The sequence below is a fragment of the Pongo abelii genome, chromosome 10, assembly GCF_028885655.2.
Source record: "Pongo abelii isolate AG06213 chromosome 10, NHGRI_mPonAbe1-v2.0_pri, whole genome shotgun sequence".
Classification (NCBI taxonomy): Eukaryota; Metazoa; Chordata; class Mammalia; order Primates; family Hominidae; genus Pongo; species Pongo abelii.
In genome coordinates this window covers 20844245-20856817 of record NC_071995.2, presented here as the reverse complement: position 1 = coordinate 20856817, position 12573 = coordinate 20844245, and the positions used below count along the sequence as shown (strand labels likewise).

The 12573-nt window shown below is 34.3% G+C and overlaps 2 long non-coding RNA genes across 3 annotated transcripts in view; one reads left to right on the top strand and one right to left on the bottom strand.

Annotated features, from left to right (window-relative positions):
- The window catches only part of LOC112135734 (uncharacterized), a 43157-nt gene extending 31722 nt beyond the window's left edge, over nucleotides 1-11435 (top strand). The window contains exons 5-8 of one of the 2 annotated variants that reach the window (XR_008511856.1): nucleotides 4474-4613; nucleotides 6592-6688; nucleotides 7929-7983; nucleotides 11257-11435. This is a non-coding gene — a long non-coding RNA (uncharacterized LOC112135734). Of the gene's footprint in view, nucleotides 1-4473; nucleotides 4614-6591; nucleotides 6840-7928; nucleotides 7984-11256 lie in introns of those variants that run through there. The other variant, XR_008511855.1, reaches the window with a different exon arrangement.
- Nucleotides 6633-11067, bottom strand: LOC129049074 (uncharacterized). Its single transcript, XR_008511857.2, has 2 exons — nucleotides 11005-11067; nucleotides 6633-6693 (listed from the first exon to the last, which is right to left on the bottom strand). It is a non-coding gene; the product is annotated as an uncharacterized LOC129049074 (long non-coding RNA).
- Nucleotides 11436-12573: the final 1138 nt, after the last annotated feature.

Below are 12573 nucleotides of genomic sequence, written 5' to 3'. Positions count from 1 at the left end.
GTTAAAAATGTACTACCTATATTCTTTCTCTAGTAAAACTAGATATTTACAGATGAAATGCTGAAGAAAGACCCAAGTCAGTTGACAATTTGAAACATTTCTTAAATATTGGAACAAAAATATCAATCTACAATTATAAACTATTCAGGAACTAATGATGATGAGTGACCCCTATTCCAACATTTTCAGGAGATAGTCAAGGCAATTTTGTTTTTAATTATGATTTAAAATCGTTTAAAATGAATTATTTGTCTTTTATTTCATAAATTGAAATCCAAGAATTTGGAAAACAATCCATAGAAATCTAAGGAAATCAGAAAGAAAATATTAATAATTTGGAGTTTTGGGAATACAATTCTAGATAAATCAAAATACCTACCTTTTCATTTATTTATGAAAAAAATATTGGCTGCTTAATTTGTGCTCAGCATTTTTCTATACATAAAATAGGCAAGATTCACAGGTCTTGTGCTCAAGAAATTTAAATTCAGCAAGGATTTATTATTTATTTACTTCCTTTATGTAACTAGATGATTAAAATATAAGGGATAAGCTCCCTGACAGTAATAAGTACAGGCAACAGAGAGAAGGTAGCTGGACCCCCTACCAGCCATAATGCAGCAGTGATGGTTTGCTGAGGGACAAGTTACATAAACTAAGTCCTGAGGGTAAATAGCATTATCCATCAGGAAGGAGAGTGTTCTCAGCACAAGGAGAAGAATGTGAAAGGAGAGAAAAGTGAGTATGTTTGGAGAACTAAAGATATTTCAACATCGTTAGATATTAAATGATGAGACATAGTCTGAGAGAGGTGAGCTTTGACCTATCATAAAAGCTTTATAGAAAATATTAGGCCGGGCGCGGTGGCTCACACCTGTAATCCCAGCACTTTGGGTGGCCAAGGCTGGCAGATCACGAGGTCAAGAGATAGAGACCATCCTGGCCCACATGGTGAAACCCTGTCTCTACTAAAAATACAAAAATTAGCTGTGCGTGGTGGTGTGCACCTATAGTCCCAGCTACTAGGGAGGCTGAAGCAGGAGAACTGCTTGAACCCGGGAGGCAGAGATTGCAGTGAGCCAAGATGACACCACTGCACTCCAGCCTGGCAACAGGCAACAGAGCGACACTCCATCTCAAAAAGAAAGAGAGAGAGAGAGAGAGAGAGTGAAAGAAAGAAAGAAAGAAAGAAAATATTAAGGAATTTCAGCTTCATCCTGAGGAGGTAGAAAGGATTGTGTATAGGAGTGTGACTTGAGAAGATGTATATTTGAAAAATGTTATGAGATGGGAAGGATACATAGCCTCTCCTTTTCAGGGTGAGACCCACACTATCCTAGGAGGAGAAGGAGTTCAGAAGAAGAAAGGAACACCCTAAACCCAAAACACATGTAAAGGGAGCCAGAAACTGAGTACCAAAAGATACTGACTACTAAAAAAACAGAAGTGCCAAAAGTGAAGGATAAAAGTAAAAGCTGCCAGAGAGAAAGGAACAAGAAGAACATAAATCTTGAGTGAAGAGTGGAAGTGCAATACTATAAAATTAACAGAGACTTTATAAATGACTAGAAGTGAGGGAAATTGGCACAGCATCCATTGATAATGACAGGAGAATAATTTCAGCCGAGGGCTGCACCACAATTTCATTAGGTTTCCTTTAGGTATCCTGGTATGCTACTTTCCAGAAACTGGCCATCAGTCTTATTCTGTAACTTTAATTCTCCAACCAATTTAAAATGATTATATTCTCATCCCCAAGATGCCTAATGGGCTGAACCGTAATACTTAAAATTCGAGTTTGTCCATGAGATAGTGGTGATTGCTTGGAACTGGTAATAGTGGTTACTCTAAGCAAGGACTTTAAACAAAACAAAAGCTTTATGAGAAATTTCTGGCTAATATCTTTCAAATAGATTATTAATTTAATAATACTGGAAGGTTTTAATAAAATCATGCTAATGTCATTCTAATGTCATTCTCAGCAACAGTGTTATTATAGCATCAACTTATAACCAAAGCAATATACATTAGAAGTGACCAGCTAAAATCAGAAATGTGAATTATGGGAATATATGAAATTGCAACAATAAGTTATTAGAGGTATGATTAATGAAGCATCCACCATGTGGCAAGTCTCACCTCAGAGCTACTGAGCCCTTCTGAGTTCATCAGTTTAGTTACCAGTTATTTCCCAATATCCATTAATGGCAGGCACTAATTTTATTTTTCTCTATAGTATTCTTAAAGTACTCTTAAGGATAAAGTAGAATGGAAGTGAATCATTTGTTCTTGCTGTAACGACTGGCCAACTCAAACATTAAATGCCAACTCAAAACATTAAATGCCAGCTCTGAGTGTTATGATGAATGCCACCTTAAATACATAAAATGAAAAACTTAATTATGTCGACATAATAGATGAGGTCATAATTTGCAGAATTTTAGTAAAATTGGAATTCTGGGATTACATATGCATATGATTAGCTGTTCATTCTTTATTAATTTATTCACTCAATCACATCTGTTATGTGCCAGGAACCTGTTCCAGGTACAGAGAATACAGTGAATAAACAGACTGAACCCTGCTCTCAATGAACATCTACACGTTACTTGATATGAGTTCATTCCTTGAAGTAAGAAAAATTCATTATGAATGGCCTGTTTTAAAGACAGGGCATGTGTACTTTGAAAGATTTAGATAGAGATTGGTTTGTGACATATAGTTTCTCTCTTTCCCAAATATATTTAAAATATTTATTGTCTCTCTTTGACAAAAAAATGAAATCATGGCTCTCTGTTGAAGGCCAAGGAAAAGGATCCATAATATATTTACATTTCTATCCTTGAAAAAGAATTCTAATCACAACAGAAGACTTTTTTTAAAAAAGCATTTTAAAGAAATTATAATTTCAAATTTGAAATCTGTCAGCCAAACACTTAATTCATCATTCATCTGCATATTTCAAGACTCAGTAATCTCCAGATGTGTCTCAATTACACCAATAAAATAAGACTAAGTACATGTCAACCCATGTTTTACAACTTGCATAGCTTATTTCTAATGCCTTTGTTCTGCTTACATATTGTGAGGAAGTGTTTATCTTTTTGCATATTTCTGAGTGATAGCATATAAAGACATACAGTATTTAGGGTTTTTACAACTTTTTTACTTACTCATGAAACATTATCACTCATAAATGCAAAAGGCATGCATAATGATAAGGAAACCTCTGTGGTTTTCTTTAAATTCAGAAAGAACTTCATTAAAATTCCCACAATTTTATGACTGTTGCAATCTAGGCCACATAATTTATTTTTATTTTGTCACTTGCTACAAATAAATTCTTGCTTAGTCCCAGACTTCTCTCCTAGCTTGATAAAATTTAAGAGGCTCTTTTAAATTTGGATACATTTTGACATCTTCAGTGGGTTTTATATGTACTCAAGTTGTTTTTGCTACATGGTTTTCTCATATTATTGAATAAGCTAAGGAAAAACTAATGTTATTACTATGTTTGGTGAATTTTCAAATTTAGTATTAAATGTATGCTCTTTTGTAAAAATCTACTTGCAATTCATCTGTTGAAATGTTTCTTCACCCAACGTGGCACCTGTATACATATGCAACTAACCTGCACGTTGTGCACATGTACCCTAAAACTTAAAGTATAATAAAAATAAATAAATAAACAAATAAAAAGAAATGTTTCTTCATCTTTTACTCTAATTTAACCCACCAATTGATCAATCATTAATTCAACATTTATCTAGCCCCTACTCTGTTCGACACACTACTCTGGCTGCAAAAAATATAAGTGAATAAAATGAACGAAAATTCCTGCCCTCATAGCACTGTCATGTCCTCTCAATAGTAAACATTTTTTTTTTTTAGAAATGCAACCTTCTAACCACAAAATTTCATTGTGCTCCACTGTCTTCAACCTCTCTTAAAGTTTCAATTATTTATAAGCATAGTTTTTCCAAAAAATAGATTTCAAAATCACAATAACATAAAGCACATTTCACATCTCTCTTGTTTCCTAAATTTTTCCAGGGCTTACTTTCCAATTAGAAACACCTTGTGTTATAAATGTCTCTTCTTATATCTAAAATTTTTGGTAAAACAATTGGCACAAACAACAGAATGCTTGATAGTTTTACCATTGAAAATATGAATATGAATAATTTTTAAAATTTAGTAGTATACTTTAAAATTTCTTTTTTTTCTTTTATTATTATTATTATTATTATTATTATTATACTTTAGGTTTTATGGTACATGTGCGCAATGTGCAGGTAAGTCACATATGTATACATGTGCCATGCTGGTGCGCTGCACCCACCAACTTTTCATACGTTGAGAAAATGTAGAAATTGTGGCAGAGGTTGATAGTAGTCCTCCAATGGATATTTTCTCCTTCCTTTGTAATTCAACCTTGCCCTTGTTGGGTTCTTTTTCGTTTCTGCCGGCTAGAACATCAATAAGATGCTGGAGTTTAATCAGACACAGCAGACTGTGAGGTGGAAGCCACTTGGTGATTGTGGCCCAGCAATCAAGATAGAAGGCATTTGGATCCCTGGTGATCACAGACCCAGCATGTCATCTCTGCACAGGTGACATTAGATTCTATTTGAAGAAGAAGACATCCATATTGTTTAAGACATTGTTATTTGGAGTTTTCTGTCAGTAGCAGGCAAACCTAATTCTAACTAACATAGCCTACAACTTACTTTCACAAATTTAACAATCTATGGTATATCCGGTATAATTCTTACCATCTTGATTATTTACTGAAGATGATGAAATGTTCAGCTATGTCACATGACCATTATTGGCAATAGCATGATTCACCAACTCTTGGAGATTTTCCTGAAAAATAAAAACACCAATGTTTGTTATGACCTTCTTTGTATATAATCACAGATATATAGAAATAAACCAAATCAATCTTGAACAAAATAGCAAACGACTGGTGATAATAAAAATATCTATATGGAGAGATACACAGCTAAAAAGGTAAGAGGAAGCCCCACCAATACCAGCTAAGCACGGGGAAGGCAATGCTGGAGTATTTAATTGAGTCATTTCAAGTTGTGTATGACTTTTACTTGCTTTTATCAAATACAATGTTTATTTCATTTAACCGCAGTAAAACGAAAACTGTGACTTGTGTTTCACAGTGATCATAACTGATTTAATGGAATTGTTGCAGTTTTATCACTTTTCTGAGTTAAATTTTGCCTCCCCTAACTATTCTGGAAAATAAAAATTCACATATTCTCTGTTCTTTTTTTCCTTCCTCTACTTAATTCTGTCTTATGCATGACATTTTATAGAAGGCCCATCTTCATTTTCTAATCAAGATGGCATGTATTAAAAATCAGATCCATCGTGTATCATGCAACTATCATATGACACTGATTATTTTTCCAAATTCCAATGATTTACAACTGCCGTTTAATTGCCTGAGAGCATTTTAATCCAGGGTAGTTAACATTACTTGAACTGCTACATCATTTAATTGTAACATTATAGGTTTACAAGCAAAAGCAAGCCTTGAACTAGAGACACCAAGTCTACAAAAAAAAAAAATCCAAGAGAAAACATCAAGTTTTAAAAGTTGATGTCAGAAATATCTCATTTAGTTCAAATAAACTACTGTGAAATAATATACTTTAAAACATGTAAATAAAGAGCTAAGTACCTAAAAGTAAAAAATAATATCTAGACGAAAGAGATAATTTATGTGTTGGATAGTGAGACTTGGTGTAAAAAGTCTGGTTCCCAAAACATTTATGAAATATTTACACCATTCCTCAGGAAATGGCTAGAATATAAACAAAGTACCCTACCTAGAAGAGCTTCAAAAATCATTTTTATAGTGGCAATTAATTTAATTTCTGAAACTCTGAGGAAATTACAAATCTATTGTGAATGTTTATGGTACTTGATAAATCAAGACCAGAAATGTTATCATCATTAACAATCATCAATAATTACAAAACTATTCAAGAGAGTCACATAAGAAAAAAATACTTTTAGCTTAGATGCAACTGAGCAAAAGTATGTTTCAAATCGTTTTTTAGCATGATACACAGAAGTCCAAGTTACATTTTAAAATTTTTGATTCTACTACACACAATAGATTTTATAATACATTACTAAACCAGAATAGCAAATGCTATACCCTGGTATCATACCAGCTAAAAAAAAAAATATGATCAGAAATTCACTTATTTCATAAATATAAAAGTGTGAAAATTTATGGACTTCCATTTTTTTATAATTTTAATTAAGTTTTAAAAATTTTAGCAACTCTGTGTACCCCACTGCAGCACAGAGAAGCAATATGGTATTGTGATTAAGAGTGGTTAATCAAACTGTCCTGGGTTCAAATCCAGGTTCTGTGCCATCTGTGTAATCTTGAATCAATTATTCATCTCCGCTTGCCTCAGTTGTAAAAATAAGAATAACATTTATCTCATAAGATCATGTAAGGAGTAACTTGCAAAGCTCAGAGCTTCAAGTAAGAAGCGGGCATAAAAATCCAATTCTGGCCTCATTTACTCTCATTTATTTACTCTTTTTTAGGTCTTTGAGCAGCAGCCCAAGGAAGGAAAAATAAGGACACACATTTTTGGCTGGATTAGTAACATCTTTCCTTTGTCTTCATCCACCAGTGTTCTTGGTACACTGAAATGAAACAAGAAATTTTAAAAATCTTATTTTCCATGTCAGAAGCTATTACATCATTCCATTTGCAATAACATACTTTAATCTTCTCTAGGTTTCATAAATTCTTGGGACAACTATAATAAATGTTATTTGCTTGGAAAGCTAAAGAAGAATGCATAGTTCAATTTTTCAAAGTATGACCCCCATTACACTAATACTGAAGGAGAAGCTAAGTGGTTGAATTGGAAGGATAGGCGATAATATTGCTATGCTTCTGAAAGAGTACCCATTCAGGAAATATTAGGAAATCTTAGTATTTGGATCCAAAGCCCTTGCCAAGAGACCTTGGCAGATGCAGCGAAGCAGTCCTTTATTAGATGTGTCAGTCTCAGCTGCACACATATCTTTATAGTTAAAAATGTAAATGCTCCTCCTCTAGTCACAATGGAGATAAGTGCTGAAAAACCTCTAGAGACAGGTTATTTAACAACTAGTGAGATTCCCTGGACTACCCACGTAAAATCTCCTTCGTTTCATTGAGGTTTCCTCCCAATATACTCAGATAATTGATTTGTTTTGATTTTTTAAATTAATTCCATATTAGATTCTGTATTACTATAAACCACACTACCGCTTATGGAGAATTAACATCTGGTTACGAACAACGGTCTCATTGTTTTAACCTCATGTGGGCTTACAGGATTAATGGGAAGTTTAATGAAACCAACACTTCCTTATTCTGTTTAAAGATTATCAAAGATTTATGAATTCATTTTATAAGATTTCCATCCTTAACCATACTTTTTAAACACCTAAAAATCAATGACCTCATTTTCAATTAATTAAGCCAATTAAACTATGAAAAATGTTCACGTGATGATGGTTCCACAGTTAACACATTTCAAGAAGCTGTTTTGCCTTTCACATATCTTCTGTTACATGCCAAGTACTAATCCCTACCCGATCCTTTCTATATTAATCCTAATTTTTAAAGGTAGAGACCCATACATTACATCTTAATATGTATTTTTTACATTTAAATTGTAGTCAAGCTTTTTAAAAATTATATCATAGTAAAATGCCTATTTTGCCATTGAAACAGTTGCAATATAACATTAACGTATGAAAGCATCCTTATGAACCCCACAAATATGTACAATTATTATTTGTCACTTTAAAAAAGTAAAGAAAAAAAGAGCACTTAGTGTTTCAGCAAATCAAGTCTTGTAAGTAATGCAAATATTGTCTTCTAGCTTCCCAGAAAGTGTGGAATATTGGCCTTCCTTTTCAGATTCATGTGAAAGCTTGGTAAGTATTATTCTTAGATAAATGAGATAGAGGAGTGTTCTAAGCTCATCTTTTTGCTCCCAACTCTGGAGAGAGAATGATGCCTACTTACACTCGGATGCACTGGGTCATATACCTTCACCAGATCACAAAGCCCAAGTCAGATACATATGTGTGATGGTGTGTCACTTTCTACCTAGAAAATAGCTATCATTCCATCAGCCTTCAGTGTGTTTCTTCTAGGGGCATAAAAGGTAAGATGGCAAGGATGCCTAATGCTGAACACTAAGTGGACAAGTGACCTCCAGCAGGTTAGAGTAGCATAAAAGAAGGCTGAGTTAGTCGTGAAAGGAGCTAGAAGCCAATGATATTTATTTCCTAGCTATGTTACTCTCCTAGCCTCAATTTACTCTTACATAAACAGAGTAAAATCAACATGAGTAACCCACTAGAGCAGAAGAGGGTGCAATATATAGGAGGGCAATGATTTAGACCAGGCAGAAGAATGGGCTTGAAGAAGTCTTTCCCAGAGTAGTTGATGCTTTAAGAGAGGTATAGGACTCACCTGGGTGAAGAAGATTTTGAAAGAAAGGTGGCTTAGACAGAAGGGATAGTGAATGTGCAGGGTTATTGTGAGGCTTCATGAGATAATCAAAACATTTATCCCACATTGTGCTTGGTCCTTAACTGTTAATACGTTTGCTCTTTAGTCCAACAAGGCAGATGTTGCCTAATCCAACAAGAAAATGTTTGCTTTTGGCAAATGTGCTGCCAGCGACATTCTTAGCACTCAACAGAAGAGCACCTTAGAACTATGGAAAGGCATATCAAAGCCACTGCACTAGTGTATGACCTCTGCCATTGCACAGAGCCCTGCACTTAAGAGGTATCTAAACTTGTTAATGCTTTGCTGTTGCTGTCTTAAAATTCTTAATAATTTTGAACAAAGCACTCACATTTTCATTTTTCACTGGGCCCCACAAATTACATAGCTGGTCCTATTTATGCTATCAGATAATCCCAATTTGTGTAAATCAGATGGATTCACATTCTGCTTTTCTTACTTCCTAGCTTCATGAACTTCTAGGAGCTTTAACGATAGGAATATCAAAATTTTTGTACTCATTTGTGACGATCAAATATATTTTGATTATAAAACTAATTTTTATTTTATGAAGTATTACAGAAACAGAGAGAACAGTATTCAGTCAGCTACTGAGATTCTTGTTTATTTAAAAAAAATTCACTATTTGGAATGATTTCAAATATCTGGAAATTAGTGCATGCCTACTGCCATTTCCTCTCTCTTCTTCTCCTTCTCTTTTTCTCTGTTCCTATTCTGTCCTTGCAATTGAGCTTATAGTATATGCTAAATACTGTACTGAGTGCCAAAAACACAGATCCAAGCAGACACAGTCTCTTCTCTTGAGGAGCTTATACTTACATAGAAGAAATAGAAACAGAAACTGACAAGGTTGGTGAAGTGTAATAGGCATTTCATAGAAAAAGCACAGTGTGAAATAAGAATACACAAGAGAGCAGTAGCTAAGATTTGGGGAGGTGATGTGAGTGGAAGTGGCTCTGGGAAGTCTTTCCCAAGAGAGTTGATAATTCAAGAAAGGGACAGGATTTAGATGAAGGAAGGAGGCATTGGAAGGAAGGTGTTTTAGGCAAAAGAGAAATTGTATGTGCAGTCATAAAAGCTTGAAACACATGTTTCTTATGAGAAAGCACTAGTAGTTCTCTTTATCTGTGTCAGAGATGCATGTGGAAGAGTGAAGAATGAGGAGGCTGGAAAGGGAAATAGGCACAGGCTAGATCCACGGGTATTATAAGGGGTAAACCAGAGTTGTAAATTCACCCTGAATGTTCCTTGAAAATTATGAAAAGGTAATGAAAATAGAGAGATGATATGGCTAGATAACAGTGTAGAGATGAATGATAATGCAACTTAGATAAGAAATATTTGTGGAAGAACAGCTGACTCTAGTGATACTGTAGAGTGGAAATTCAGAGCACACTTCAGGCCCTCAAGAAATATTTTATGGAGCAACTATTATGGAGTAAGTACTTTGTTATGTTCAGAGAACACAGAGATAACTAAGATAGATCCCCTCTTCTCCAGAAGAGTCGAATGCAATGTAGTGAGTGCAGTGAGCATGCTATACCCATGATATTGAACGGAAAAGGGGCCCCCAAACTTCCTAAGGGACATAGAGTCTTTTGCAAAAGAACTGACAGTAAGTCTCAAAGGAATGTCCTGAATCGAGACTTAAAATATTAAAGGAATTAATCAGACACAGGATGAGGTAATTAGAAAGAACGAAATATTCTAGGCAAAGAAAGTAACATAAGCAAAAAAAAAGAAGTGAGAACTTATATAGACAGCGCAGAGTCCAGCGGAGAGGTGGATAAGAGACTGAACTGGAACAGTAATTGTAGAGGTGACGAATAAAAAGGAAAGCCAGATTTATGGAATGTTTAGGAAGCATTAGCATGACTTTGTCATTGTTTGGATGTGAGAAGTGATGGAGGTGGAGGAATGAGAGGAGATTTCTTTTCCACCTTGCCTTTTTTACCCCTTAAGTGACAAAAACCACAGACAATTTCCCAAGCTATTAATTTTAGCTAAGTGTTTTTCCTCCTCAGGCTATGTTTTAGGAGGACGATCTGTGGTATAAATCTGCAATCAATGTAAATTAATATAACTACAGTCACACTACTTACTGATTCCAGAACAGATATACTTGGAATCCCAGCACAAACTCGTTTTTTCAAATATAGCTCCAGACACACTCATGGTCAACACGTCCCCTTATCAAACAACAACTACTTACCATCAACTTAATACATCATATACAAGGCGTAAAGATATCTCCTTTCTCAAATCAAATTCAAGTGGTTCCACTGTAGAATCACAGAATTTCAGGTTGGAAGGCATCTTAATAGTTACAGAATCCAAATATTTGGGACACTCTGCAATTTGAATTTTGTATTCACAGTTTTCATGAGGTCAACAGGCTAGAGAGCAAGACAACTTACCACTTGCTTTGAGAAGTTTTTCTTTAAGTCCTAGGTCTGAGAAATAAAATGATTTGAGAACCTGAGAACAATAAAATATGATTACTGATTTCACAGCCCCGTGTACTTTCAAATTCACTTTCCTATGTTGTCAAAGCAAGGTTGATTTTTTTTGCCTCCTCATTTAAATGTTTCTCATGCTTTTTGGTGTAAGAATTATATTAAAATGAAATTAGTCACTGCTTGTTTTTATTTTGCCAGCTTCTTTGACAGGAGAAAAGAACACAGACTAAAAGGAATATAAATCCAAAAGAATGAGTGAAATGGGAATACACAAGGCATGAGCAATAAGACTGTTCTCTCAGAAACAATGAGAATAACTGCTCTACAGCTTACAAACCAGAAACTTATACGTTGTATCTCATTAAATTTTATTTTGAATATTGAGAACATTCAGTGCATGGATAATATTTAAAAGTCATAACTCCGGAGGTAGAACCAGTTGATGAATAAAAAAAAAATTCTAGTCAAAACATAATTTATCTATTATGTACAGGACAGGCCAAAACCTTGTTTTGCCTCCTGGAAAATTATTTACAAGAAAATGATTGCTTAGAATGTTCCTTCTTAAGGAGGCCCCCCAAATCTCTAAATATAGATGGTTACATAAACTAATTCAACCCAGAAAACAAGCACACCCCCCACTTATGTATACACATGTCTTACCAGATTTATAACCTATACTATTTGGAGCAAGGAAAAAGGATTTACATATTGAAACAAAAGGAAAATTATAATTTTTTTATTATTTGATAAGGCAGTCATAAATTTCTGACATAAACACATGATTATAAATGGAAGGTGTCTTTCTAATGTATCATACTAGATATGCTATAAGCTCTGAAACATGAGATCAATCCATGACTAATGGCCAGATAAAAGTCATGACTGAATAAATGGGATAACAGCCAAGGAACAGATTTCTGTGAATAAATAATAATCAAATGCCACACATATAGCTTAATTAACACTGCCCTTTACTTATTTTTAAAAATCTTACATTCATTCAATGAATATTTGAAGATCTACTATATGCTAGACTTAACTCAATTTGTAGCCAGTTAATGATCATAAATAGGTGATGAAATCTAATCTCTTCCCTAAAAGATTTTTGTCTCATTCACTGCTGATCTTGTGTGCTGTTTTGTTGTTGCTGAAATTGATAAATGTTCACCACATTCAGTAATACTTTCCAGACTTCCAGACAAATGAATTCATAACATACACATTCGCTTCCCGTTAAATACACAAGTTTTATAGTTTTTGTTTCCAGAAAATCCAGACTAAGTTTATTTTTAAGAAGAATTAATGAAATAAGAAAATGATTGCTTCACTGAGTAGTCTAGACTCAAAGCCACTGTTGGTCTAGATAGTAACTTCAGTGACGTACTTCTTTTTTCCTCAGGGACCTGTTCCAATTAAAATGAATCTACTCTCCTGTAAAGCTGTCTTTATCTGGCTACCACGTACTTAATGAGAACTTCAATACCTGCTCCTGACAGGTTCAGATAGGCTTTCAGGACAAATTCC